The sequence below is a fragment of the Equus asinus genome, chromosome 13 (genome assembly GCF_041296235.1).
Source record: "Equus asinus isolate D_3611 breed Donkey chromosome 13, EquAss-T2T_v2, whole genome shotgun sequence".
In the NCBI taxonomy this organism is placed as follows: domain Eukaryota; kingdom Metazoa; phylum Chordata; class Mammalia; order Perissodactyla; family Equidae; genus Equus; species Equus asinus.
This window is the reverse complement of record NC_091802.1, coordinates 10954685-10968672: the sequence shown is the minus strand read 5'-3', so window position 1 is coordinate 10968672 and position 13988 is coordinate 10954685. Positions and strand designations below refer to the sequence as shown.

Sequence of the window (13988 nt, the reverse complement as noted above, 5' to 3'; positions counted from 1 at the left end):
GATACATGTTATAATTTTTAAAGAACTGAAAGAAAATAGCTTCCAGTCTGGAATTACATACAGAGAAAAATATTCTTCAAAAATGGAAGTGGAGGGGCTGGCCCCGTGGCTGAGTGGTTAAGTTCGCGTGCTCCACTGCAGGCGGCCCAGTGTTTCGTCGGTTCGAATCCTGGGCGCGGACATGGCACTGCTCGTCAGACCACGCTGAGGCAGCGTCCCACATGCCACAACTAGAGGAACCCACAACGAAGAATACACAACTATGTACCGGGGGGCTTTGGGGAGAAAAAGGAAAAAATAAAATCTTAAAAAAAAAAAAAATGGAAGTGGAGCAAAGAGGTTTATAAATGAAAACAGAGAGAATCCATTCCCAAGAGAACTGAACTAAAAGAAATACTAAATGATGTTCTTTAGGCAGGATGAAAATAATCCCAATGGAGGCAAAGCAGTGCAGGAACGCATGAATGACAAGAGGTAAATACAGGAATATTGACTGTATAGAACAATAATATCTTGATTTTAAAAATAAATGAAAAATTAAAATACTTAATAATAGCCAAAAGTCTGGGGGCGGGGGGGATAACCTGAGTTAAATTGTAAGATTTTGTGTTATCTGGGGAGTACAAATTATAGTAGACTAATAATTCAAGGATGCATGTTGTAATTTCTTGTTAGCCATTAAAATAATAATAAAAGAATATATAATTAAGAACTAATGAGAAATAGAATAATTTAAAAAATCTAATTCAAAAGAAGGTAAGAAAAGTTTAAAATAGGGATTTTTTTTTAAATGTCTTTGATTCTTTGCATTTCTTCTGCTATGAACTTATCTGTATCTTTTGCCCAGTTTTCTATTTGGATACTTTCCTTTTCTTATTGATTTTAGATGGACATAAATACAGGTAAATAGAAATATGTTCAGGTGAATATTCCAAGTACGCTCTTGTAGGGCTCAGTTTTAAATCTTTATGCCTTGGTTGGGACACTAAGGGCCTGGTGAGACCACTTGCTTGGACGTTAGTGAGAAGAGGGATAGTCCCTTGACGTCTCATGCTTTGCACTCAGTAGGAGCTCACCAAATGCCTAATGAGTTGAACTGAATTGAGATGATCAAGGGGCTAAGCAAACAATGGGTCGCTGCATTATTGTCATTTAGAGAGTAAGAAGTTATTTGAACCAGTGACAGGAATAGCGAATGCTAAATGTTGAAGTCCAAAGAGGGAGCAGAAATAAACCGGGCTGGAAAGAACCACAGGAATTCCCTGTGGTTGGAAGGCTCAGCCCGATGTGGACATGTGCGCTGCCGCTCTAGGTGGGGTGCCTGGAGCAGAAACGTGTGACGCATACCTAATCAAGGCCAATAGGTGGCGCTCTAAAGACGTCCCATCGCCGTCCAGACTTCCAGGGCCAAGATGTTGCTTGAGCGCCTGAGCAGTGGAAACTGGCTGACGTATGGGAGACTCCGAGCTCTAACTTTTTGGCTCTGTGCTTCCTCCAGAGGTGAAATGCTCAAACTCAGGAGCCCTGTAGGGTTTTTTTTTTTCTATGCTTGCTTTGCCTGCGGGTGCTTGGATAACACCATCCATTCATTCATTTAGACCAGTGTGGTTCAGCCTTTGATAAGCAAACCAATCACCTGGTTCTCTTGTGCAAATGCAAAGTCTGATTCAGCAGGATTGGGGTGGGGCCTGAGGTTCTGCATTTCTAAGAAGCTCCCTGGCAATGACTCATGCTCAGTAGTTCTAAAAATTTAGAACATGCTGACTACAAGGTCCTGTCTCTGTGCAACACAGGAGGTGGGTGAGTTTCCAGCTCCCTAGAGTGAAATCCCACTGAAATGTCTGCAATACAAGTTAGAGTGGGAGCCCGCTGACTGTGTGATCTTGGGCAAGTTGCGTGACATCTTTGGGTCTCAGTTTCCTCATCTGTACAATAGTAATAATAACAGTTTCTACTTTAGAGAGTTATTTGAAGGTTAAAGCAGGATATTGTATGTAAAACACAGTGCCTGGTGCGTGGTAAGCCTCAATAAGCCTTGGGGTACACTAAGAGAAGTACAGAGGCGGCAGCTCTGGTGGGGTGGTAAATTGGAGAGAGCAAGAAGTGAGGGACAGTCCTTAAGAAAGTGCCATCAAGCTATCAGGATACCCTTTGTCTGGAAAGAGGAGGGTCAGGGAGGTGCGGACAGAGCCAGGAGGAGGGCAGGTCTCCTGATCAGGTGGCAGACCTAAGCTACTTTTGAGGGGGATTTAAGCTGCTGCAGGCTAAGCAGCCTTCCTTCTGGAGATGGGTGGGGTGGGTGGGAGCAGGACTTGCAGGCAGATGGAGCTTCTGCTTTTGGCACACTCCCCCATTTCACATCCTTAGGAGTTTTAGGGGATTGTGAGAGGAGCTAAGAGGAGCCAAGGATCACCCCAGCCCTGCCCTCACTCAAGACTTTGCCATAATTTGCAAAACCTCAGCCCCACCGCTATGGAGTCCTCAGTCCTCATCGGAGTTTACCTTCAAGTTTTAAATAGGGACGTGTATCCATAGCATCTTGAAGGTCCACAAACATTTATGGACTAACTTCCAGTGCTCTGCTGGGTGCTCCTGGGGATACAGAGACAAATTCATGCAGCCCCCACCCTCACTGGGTGACCTTGGGGAGATAAAGCATCACCATGGGAACGAATTATCAATGAAGGGGCTCAGTAGCCGTTCTTAATGATGGTGCTTCTCCTCTATGGCGAGACTAAATGACACATATGAGACCTGCAGCCAGTGTGGAGACAGGTGTTCAGGGTGCCTCTTCAGACCAGGGTGTCTGATCTGATAGAAACTTAAGAGTGGGTCAGATTTGGGGAGGCAGAAAGGAGGGACTCTGCTAACCGCTAAAGGGACTAATTGGATGAGTACGAAGTCAATTACACACATTATCTCATTTAAGCCTAAACAACGCTGTGAGGTCAGTACTGGTATTACCTCCATTTCTTAAATGGGGAAAATGAGACTCAGAGAAGCAAAGCAACTTGTTCAAGGTCTCACAGCTAAAAGTGGTGGATGGCAGCAATCTGACTTTAAGTTTATTCTCTTATCTACTCATGTGAGGGGTATGCTAGGTTCTGTTCATCTCTTACCCTTGACAAGTGACAGCTCTTCCCCTCGGAATACAGGGACAGAGGCATACATGCATACGGTAGAAATGGGGAAACTTGATGTCCAGGCTAAGGAGTTAGGACTTGAATTTCTTTTTTCCTCTCCCCAGCACTGAAATCTTGCTCAACTCCAGCTGAGCAATGAGGCCGGCAGGGTTGCCTCACTTCTAGACAGCAGGACCCAGCCTTCCTGGCCCGAACCCACTTCCTGTCCTTGTGCCTCCTTTGTCAGAAGGTGATTCTCATGCTTCCTGTTGACTTCTACTTTGTTTCAGCTGGTTCAGCGCTGGCCCCTATGTGTTGCTGTTGATCTGATCATCGAGGCCTGGGACAAAGGACACAGGAACAGGTACACTGAGATCTTGGGGAGTTGAGGGAGGAGGGGTCTGCTCAGAGAAAGTCTGGGGCAGGTGAGGGCCAGCCTGAGACACACCAGAGTCCGGGGCTCCTGGTGGTCTGGGGACCCTCTCTGTCCATGTTGATGGGGCACTGTCAAAGGCTGAGGTCAGTTTGTGAAGTTGGCTATGTTCCTGTAGGGGCTGACACCAGGGCTTTGCTTTGGTGGCTTCCGGAAGCCACATCGTCTGCCCACATCCCCCTAAGATCTCATCACTTTGATTTGGTTTCTGTTTCCTGGGCTACCCCAGGCAGCACTTTTCTGGGTTGCAGAGAGAGCTCCTTGAGTTCAGACAGGTTTATCTGGGACTGACTTATACACGGTCAGTGTGATGCTTGACATTGTGCTGAGCTGACCAAGTCAGGGGCTTGCCCTTAAGCCCTGGCTCCTTGTCTTACCTATGGGCAAGTCATTTCCCTCTGAACCTGTTTTCTTATCTACAAAATGGCAAAAGGTTTCTATTTTGTGGGATTTTTTGTGATGCTTAAGCAGGACAATGGTTGTGAAAGTTTTTTGTAAACTGTAAGATGATATTCTTCAGGGTTTGAGTTTACTTTTATTTCATTTTCTAAATGGAACTAGTTTTTTGTATGATATGATAGCGAAGAAAAATTCAAAGAATACAGAGAAAGTGAAATTTTTATGTAATTCTATCCCTGAAGATTACCATTGACAAATTGGTGTATAGACTTCTAGATTAAAAAAATATTTTTGTTGTAGTAAAATATACATAAGATAAAATTTGTCATTTTTAAGTGTACAGTTCTGTGGCATTAAGTACATTCACATTGTTATGCAACCATCACCATCGCCATTCATCTCCAGAACTTTTTCACCATCCCAAACAGAAACTCTGTACCCAATAAACACTAACTCCCCATTTCCTTCTTCCCCTAGCTCTTAGCAACCACCCTTCTACTTTCTATCTCTATGAATTTGAGCACTCTGGATATCTCATATAAGTGGAATCATATAGCATTTGTCCTTTTGTGACTGCCTTATTTCACTTAGGATAATGTCCTTAAGGTTTATCTATGTTGCAGCATGTGTCGGAATACCCTCCCTTTTTAAGGCTGAATAATATTCCATTGTATGTATATACTACATTTTGTTTATCCATTCATCTGTTTCTGGACATTTTGGTTGTTTCCACCTTTTGGCTATTGTGAATAATGCTGTTATGAATGTGGGTGTGCAAATATCTGTTTTAGTCCTTTGAATTCTTTTGGGCATATAGTCACAAATGGATTTGCTGGATCATATGGTAATTCTACTTTTAATTTTTTGAGGAATCGTCAAAAATTGTTTCCCATAGTGGCTGCGTTGTTTCATATTCTTACCATCAGTGCACAAAGTTTCCAATTTTTCTGCATCCTCCTCAACACTTATTATTTTCTGTTTTTTGATGGTAGCCATCCTAATGGGTATGCAGTGGTATCTCACTGTATTTTGATTTGCATTTCCCTAATGATTGGTGACGTGAAGCATCTTTTCATGTGCTTATTGGCCATTCGTATATCTTCTTTGGAAAAATGTCTATTCCAGTCCTTTGCCCGTTTTTTAGTTGTGTTGTTTGTTTTGTTGTTGTTGTCGAGTGGTAGGAGTTCTTTATATATTCTGGAAATTAGCTAGACTACTAGATTTTTAAAACACATTTTTTTTTTTTTAAAGATTGGCACCTGAGCTAACAACTCTTGCCAATCTTCTTTTTTTTTTTTTTTGGCTTTTTCTCCCCAAATCCCCCCCGGTACATAGTTATGTATATTTTAGTTGTGAGTCCTTCTAGTTGTGGCATATGGGATACCACCTCAGCTTGGCCTGATGAGCAGTGCTATGTCCGCGCCCAGGATCCAAACCAGCAAAATCCTGGGCTGCTGAAGCGGAGCGTGCGAACTTAACCACTTGGCCACGGGGCCGGCCCACAAATATTTTTTATGTTGAATTCTACTTACTGTCCTGAAACCTTTTTTCATTTAATAATATCTCTCTCTTTTTTTCCCCCTGGGGAAGTTTTGCCATGAGCTAACATCTGTGTCAATCTTCCTCTATTTTGTATGTGGGTCGCTGCCACAGCATGGCTGCTGATGAGTGGTACGCGTCCACACCTGGGAACCGGACCTGGGCTGCCGAAGTGGAGTATGCTGAACTTAACCACTAGTCCATGGGGCTGGCCCCTAATAATATCTCTTAGTCTCATCTCATGTTAATTTATAAATTTCTACCTTGTCCTTCTTAACAGCTGTTTGGTATTCCAATGTATGGATATACCATAATTTATTAAACCAGCCTCCTACTGATGGGTGTTTAGGTTGTTCCCAATTTACTGCTATCATAATAAACAATGTTGCAGTAAACATCATTGAACATACATCTTTGTATACGAGTCCTATTATTTCCTTAGGATAAATCCTTATGAGTCGAATTGCTGGGTGGAAAGTTATACATATGTTTGCAGTTTTAATTCATTTGTCCAGATTCCTCTAATAAATGTTATACTGTTTTATTTATTTTAAATTTCATATCCACTTTTATTAAAGCAACACAAAGCTTACAATGTAAAATATCAATTCCCTATCCCACCTCCCCACTTCCAAGTTCTCCTTCCCGGAGACAAACGCTTTCAGTTATTTTAATTGTTTCTGTCTCCAAAGAAGTGCCAGTATGGCTATTTCTTTCTATTTTAGTTATTATCTGTTGACTTGTTATGGAAGGTAAGGATATAGCACTCTTATATCTCCCTATCCACATTACTGATCCCCCATCTTCCTGATATGGTTCTATCACAAATTTTGATTAAATCAATATTCGTGTTTATGTTATATAATTATGTCATGCTATGACTATATAAGTATTGTTCTCTGAGCTATGTAGTTATTATTATTATTTTCTTTCTTTCATCTAATCTTTTCCTCCTGGAGTTGACAGTTGCCTCAGGTTTCCATTTTCTTAGTTTTTATACACATATGACTGATTCCTCTCCAACAGAGCTATTAAATTCCTCTGAACATGATCGGACACATCAGCCAATCTCTCGGGTTCCATCTTTTTTTCTTTGTCTTATTCCTCAGCCACATCTCCCTGTAGCCCCATCTGGCTGCTCCCCTCTGAGCTATTGCTGTCAACCTACTGCTCAGTCTGTCCTGGCCCATGTGTTAGCATCATCTTAGGAATTCCCTTTTCACTCTCTTATGTGGATCTTCTCTTTTCTGGATCCCACAGTTTTTTTGTGTTTTACATTTTTTTATGGTAAAATATGCATAACATAAAGTTTATCATTTTAGTCATTTTTTATTGTTCAGCTCAGTGAGGAAGTACATTCCCATTGTTGTGTATCCACCACCAGCATCCATCTTCAGGACTTTTTCGTTTTCCCAAACTGGAACCCTGTACTCATTAAACCCTACCTCCCCATTCCCTCTTCCTCAGCCCCCGGCAACACCATTCTACTTTCTGTCTCTATGAATTTGAGTAGAATCATACAGTATTTGTCCTTTTGTGTGGATCCCACATTTTCCTCTTCATTGACTTCCTTATTTTTGGTGGCATATGTTTTCCAATACATAGGAGGTAGAGTTTTTGACCGGCTGAAAAAAGGCCTTTATTCTATCCTTACACTTGTTTAAGGGTCTGGCTAGATTTAGAACACAGGGTTGAAAATAATTTTCCCTCCTAATTTTACAAGCAGCGTTTCATCGTCTTCAAGCTTTTAGTTTATTGTGGAGAAGTCCTGTGCTATTCTGGCTCTTGGTCCTTTGTGGATGACCTGGTTTTATGTCTATGGAAGTTTTTAGGATTCTCTTTTCATCCCTGAGGTTCTGAAATTTCATCTGTAGGTGTTTTTTGATTCATGGTGCTGTATGCTCAGGAGACCTTTCACTCTGGGCACTCATGTTATTCAATTCTGGGAAAATTTCTTGAATTATTGTTATCCTAAAAATAATTTCTTGGGCCGGCCCCATGGACTAGTGGTTAAGCTTGGCACTCTCTGCTTTGGTGGCCTGGATTCGGTTCTTCTGTGTGGATCTATACACCACATGTCAGTGGCCATGCTGTTGCAGCGACCCACATACAAAATAGAGGAAGATTGGCACAGATGTTAGTTCAAGGTGAATTTTCCTCAGCAAAAGAAAAAAAAAGAATTCTTTCTCTTCATTTTCTCTGTTCTCTCTTTCTGGTACTCCTCTCATTTGGATGTTGGACTTTTAGGTTTATCTTCTCATTTTCTCGCTTTTAATCTCCTATTTGGGAAATTTGTTTTTTGTTCTCCTTTTTGGGAGATTTTCTCAATTTTATGGTCATACCCTTCAGCTACATATTTTTCTTTCAAGCCTCATTTTAAAAAAAGGTTCTTGGGGCTGGCCCAGTGGTGTAGTTGTTAAGTTCATGCCCTCCACTTCAGCGGCCTGGGGTTTGCAGGTTTGGATCCTGGGCGTGGACCTACACACTGCTCATCGAGCCATGCTGTGGTGGCATCCCACATACAAAATAGAGGAGGACTGGCATGGGGGTTAGCTCAGTGACAATCTGCCTCAAGCAAAGATAGGGAGATTGGCAATAGATGTTAGCTCAGGGCCAATCTTCCTCACCCCCCCAAAAAAAAGTTCTTGTTCTTGCTCCTTTTTGTAAGCTCCATGTTCTTGTTACATGGATATAATATCTTTATTTCTCTGAAGATATTTATTAAAGTTTTTTCTTTCCTGGCTTACTTCTGCTCCCTGTATTGTATCTATTGCTCTTGAATTTCTTTTGTCTTATTTTGTTCTATCTTTCACATTGGAGGCTTTATCAAATGTTTGGTGGTTCCTTGTTGAATGTTCATTTTGATGATTAAGGAACTAGAAGCTGATTGGAGGCTGTGTGTGTGTGTGTGTGTGTGTGTGTTTTGGGCAGGGGGTGAGAGTTGTTGGCTGTTGGACCTCTGGATAATCAAGTGGGTTGACCAGGCCATGTGGCTTGGAGACCTCTCTGGAGCCAGTCGGGTTCTGTTGAGAGAAACTCTCTGATCTCCTGCCTGGAGAGTAAAAGCCAGGCTGCCAGCATCCTGGAAGGGTATCAGGGGAAGGAAGCTGGGGTCTCATCATCCAATATGTGGCCTTTGAAGAATCCTCCCTGCCCCCATCACTTCCCTTTATGGTGTAGTGACAACCTTGCATTCTGGTGTGCCACTGTCCCCAGGTCTAGAGCTCCTCTTGCTTAGTTTCTCTAGAAAGTAACCCTCTTCCTCCTGCTTGGCTGGGAGAGAGGTAAACACCTTGACTTGTCAATTGTATGGGCTGTGAAGTCTGCACCTAAGTGCTTTGTAAACACACTGTACTTTCAACAGATCTTCCTGTTTTTAGCCCCACCCCACCCTGCCTTGTGACGTCACTGGCACCTCCAATTCCTGAGCCTTTCTTGGATTCAGAGATGCGACACTGCTTGCCCCTGGTTAGCATTTAGTTTCCAGCCTTCTCTGATCCACCCCATGGCTACCACTCACCAATCTACATTCCATCTTCCAAGATTCTGTTGACATCTCTTGTCCACTGTTGTCTCCTCCCCACCACTCTGTCTTTGTGGGTTTCTACCTTTTAAAATAGTCCTGTCTTTTTTGTGGTGTTTCAGAAGGAAGTGAAGATACATGTATTCAGTCTGTCATGGTAACTGAGATGGTTGTGGCATTGTCACTCCGACCAGCGTTGTCTGAGAGCGTTGGCTTCCTCACAATTCTGCTAGTACTGGGTGTTATCATTTGTTTTGAACTTTGCTAATCCCATAAGCAAAAAGTGATATCTCATTGTCATTTTAATTTACATTTTAAAAAATTATTAATGATATGATTGAGGATTTTCTCATGTGCTTATTGGCCATTTGTATTTCTTCTACGAACCACTTATTTATATCCAGTGCTCATTTTTCAAATGGAGTAAGATAATTGTTAAATTGTTGATGTATGGCCAGTTCTGTAAAGAGGTTTAGGATAGATCCCTTATTTTCCTGTATATGCGGTGTTAGAGCACAGGCTTCAGAAAATAGCAGTTCTTAAAGACTACATCTAAAATTTTTGATGATTTTTTCCCCCTCCCTTGGGTTACAAAAGTAATCTGTGTGTACTGTACAAAATTTGGAAAAAACTGATAAACACACAAAAGAAAATATAAATCACCCAGAGACAGCCATCAGTTGTAAATACATCCTTCCAGTCTTTTTTCTGTGGGCATGTACTTATAAAAATAAAAGGAAAGTCATTTTATTTTGTATTCATGCTTTTGACTTAGTAAATCCTAATTTGCTCTCATATTATTTTATACCTTGTCCTATGACATCATCATTAGTGGCTACGCAGCAATCCATTGATTCCATACCATCATTTATTTACTCCATCCCCTACTGACAGATTTTAGGTTCTTATTGGATTAAAATTTTCATTAGCAAGTTCCTCTTTTGATCACGACCCCATCTAATCTTGTTTCTGCTTAGCAATCTCTTTTTTTAAGTGAAAGTACAAAGGTAAACTTTAATCATTTTCTGGTTAAATTATAACTAATTCTGAATTAATGAATACAGACTCATGGAGATTTTCTAGCCCTTTCTGTCTTTTGTTCTGAGGGTCAGAGGAGGAGACGGAGAAGGGCTGCTCTGGGATTCTCCCCAGTCCCCTCCACAGCTTTTGATTAGAGTGAAAATGACGAGGAGCTAAGGCTCCAGGGAGGAGTGAGATATGCAATGAGGAGAAAAAGGAAGCAGATCAGGCAGATATTTGAAGAAGTCATCCAAGAAATGATAGCTTAACAGAGAGACAATCTGAAAGAACAGACTGGTCTGAGAGTTGAAGATCTGAATTCTCTTCTGAATCTGCCACTATGTGTCCTTGGGCAAGTTGCTCAACCCCTCTGGTTTCCTTATTGTCATACAAATTCTCTTGTATTCTGTGAAGTTCTATGAATACAGATTTTGTCACACCAGCTGTGTGATCCTGGATAAGTTGCTTAATGTCTCTGAGACATGGTTTTCTCATCTGTAAAATGGGAACACTAATAGCTACTTCTTAGTGTTGTTGTGAATGGATGTGTGTAAAGCATTTATCATAGGGCCTGTCCCATACTAAGTATCCAATAAATGAGAGCTATTTTTATTGCATGCTGATTGTTATGTAAGAGGAGGGCAATTATATCATCCCACACTTGTGTATGGAAAGGAACTCTGTCTTTTCAAAAGTGGGTTTCAAAGTTCGATCTGCAGCTGGGACAGATGCCAAGGGGCACAGTACAAAGTCACCACTAGCCAATGACCTCCCTTTTCAGCTCATTCTTCCCCAGGGCTTGGATGCGGTCCAGTTATGGGTCAAGTTAAACACGCAACTGTTTAACACAGATGAGTAGGATGCATGAATGCTGATTGACAGGGGAAGCAATAGGAAACCCCACTTCACAAACATAAAATATCCATGAGTGTAACAGAAGGGGAACTGAGCCCTAGATGCTATGACTCACCAACGTAGGGATGCCATTAAGAAAAAGCTCACATACTTGCAAGTTGTGATTAATGAGCACGGAGACAGGAGGAAGAAGTTGTGGGTGTAGCTGAAGTTTTGCTCTTTGCAAACGCCGCTGTGCGTTCCTGGACAAATTACCCTTTTCTGTAAAACCAAGAGACTGGATTCTATTTTTGTTCTCCCAAAGGATGGGCTTTGTACTGCTGGTGGCTTGTGAAGTGATGTTACGCAGTACAGAGATGAACACTTGGCATTTTAAGAATCACGTATTCATTTTATGTAACATTAGGGAAAATATGACTAGTGATCAATTTCATGATTTCATAGATATGATTTTTTACGATGAGGCTAATGTAGGATTTAAGTTCACTTTTTAAAAAGTGAGTCAATTCAAAGAAAAATTTAATGATGATATGCAGAAATGGCAAATACTATGAAGGTGGTAAAATTAGAACATCAGATGTGGTAGCCAGAATAATAGCTCCCCAAAGATGTCCCCGTCCCAATCCTCGGAACCTGTGAGCATGTTACCTTATGTGGCAAAAAGGACTTGACAGATGTGATTAAGTCAAGGATTTTGAGATGGGGAGATTATTCTGGATTATCTGGGTGGACCCTATGTAATCCAAAGGGTCCTTATAAGAGGGGGGCAGGAGGATCAAAGTCAGAGAAGGCCATGTGACAACAGAAGCAGCTGTTGGAGTGATGCAGCCATGAGCTAAGGAACACTGCGGGCTCTAGAAGCTGGAAGTGGCAAGGAACTGATTCTCCCCTGGACGCTCCAGAAGGAACTAGCCCTGCCCACACTTTGATTTTAGCCCTGTCAGTCTCATTTCGGATCTCTGACCTCCAGAAACTATAAGGGGATAAATCTGTGTTGTTTTAAGCCTCCAAGCTTGTGGTAATTTGTTACAGGAGCCACAGGAAACAGACACACCGGACGTCAGATGCACTTGAAAGTGGTTCATTCTGCAAGTTCAGCGATTCCCCAGAGGATGGCAAAGGACTGTTGGCATGAATAAGTCTGTTCTTGATCACCTACCCCCACCTATCTAGGAGGGGGCTGGCCCTGCCACCAAGTTGGGCAAACTGGCCAAGGAGAGGCAGGGCTCCCAGACCCCTGTCCCCGGAGGGTGCTTGGCACCTAGGTGACAGAATGGGTCCTGACTCATGGGAACTGTCTACAGTATCATCTGGTTCAACCTGCTCATTTTACAGATGAAGAAACTGAGGCTCAGACAAGGGCCTCAATGAGTAGCATCACCTGAGATGGGGCTGATTTGGCCGAGAAGAATAAACAACTGAATTCCTGCAGTGGTGGGAGGGGATATCAGCGGGCAGAGGCGTGTCCGGGTTCTCACACCAGGGAGGGGAGCCCTGAGAAGGGGTGGGGCCCGCACCTTTGCTGCAGGTGGAGGGTGGATCTCAGCACCCTTCGATCACCTTCTCCATGTGTCTGGGCCTTTTGCTTTCACACTGCCTCCTCTAATATCTTTTTATCATGGTTTGAATAACCATCCTGTCCACGTATGACCTTAGAAAATTGTTGAAACAGCAACATGCTTGGAGAAAGGGTTCCCCTTCTCTGCCTTTATATCCTGCCCCCAGTACTTAAACTGATGTCTTCTCTTCTACTTGGCCTGCTGCCCTCCAAAGGGATGCTTATTTTCTTTTCATAGAAGGGACATTTCTACTGTGATTAACATGAAACCTGGGATGTTTCATTTCTGCATTTCAGCAGTTACGAGTCAAAATTGGCCTTTGTGGAATGGACATTTCCGAAGAAAGCCCAATCTCCTAATTTTGAGCCGAAAATCTTTTCCATGTAAAGGCTACAAAACCCCCTTGTTGCAGTTTTCAAAGTGGACATCAAGACCTGTGTTGTATTATACAGGAATTGATGCAAACTAGTCTGAAATGTCCTCTGAGATCCCATGGACTGCCATTTTACCATATTAGGTTGTAATTATAAATGGTCAGGGTACTCTTCCCTTTATTTAGACAGCATCACCAGACAAGCGACCCCCAGAGAGGCAATTCTTACATTTCGAATTAGCTATATTGACATTCCAGGTAGTCCTATTGTTCAAAGTGCCAAATATCATTATGTTGTCAGTTAGTGGGTGTTTAGAAGATATGAGGTTGGAAAGATTGTAGGGTGGAAACTTTACATCTGTGGAACCAGCATATCTCTGTTTACGGGAAGCAATAACATCAGATTGAGCTAATTAGGGAGTCATAGCAGAAGGAATTAATTCTTGTGATCTGTGCCGCAGAATTGGGAATCGTCCTATTGAAGTCTACTGACACCAGTGTGCCCATGTCACTCTCGTAACTGCTGGAGTGATGTGGCTGAAAGGCTGAATTTTAAAATGGTCCTAAGGCCATAGACTTAGGAAAATATTTGGAAAGAATTTTGGGGAAATTATCTTGCTTTGTTAAGTTTGGATGCATTCTTGTTTTTTTAAAAACTTAAAAAAAATTATACCTTTAATTATTTTTGGTTAAAAAATACAGAGAAGAAACAAAAAAGGAAGGAAGAACAGATGAGAGAGAGAGAATTACCTGTGCTCTCACCTCCCAGAGATGACCACTGTGAACATCGTTTTTGTATCTTTTTAGACTTTTTCTATGTGTAATGTATGTATGTTTTTCTATTTTACAAAAGTGGGATCATATTATACATATTGTGGAGTTAACTGCTTTATTCATTTAACTGCATATTGTGAATATCTTTCATTGTTACTATCCTTCTGTAACATTATTATTACCAATTGTATTCTATTATATTGTGTGGCTATCACATAATTCCACATAATTCATCTTTTCATCTAGCTTGTTTCTGATTTTTTGCTAACCAGTGCTTTGATGAACATCCTCATGGATAAATCTTTGCACATGTTCATGATACTTCTCTTCAGGTAAATTCCTAGGAGAGACTGGATCATGGGGTTGCACATTTTCAAGTTTCTGGTTCACG

At 41.8% G+C, this 13988-nt stretch overlaps 1 protein-coding gene across 3 annotated transcripts in view; it reads left to right on the top strand.

The window, feature by feature from the left end:
• The first annotated feature begins 3353 nt into the window (after window positions 1-3353).
• NDEL1 (nudE neurodevelopment protein 1 like 1) overlaps window positions 3354-13988 on the top strand; it is an 85182-nt gene continuing 74547 nt past the window's right edge. For 2 of the 3 annotated variants that reach the window (XM_070482350.1, XM_070482352.1), the window contains exon 1: window positions 3396-3486. The gene's annotated coding sequence lies outside the window, so the exon portion shown is untranslated. Of the gene's footprint in view, window positions 3487-13988 lie in introns of all 3 variants that reach the window. The other variant, XM_070482351.1, reaches the window with a different exon arrangement.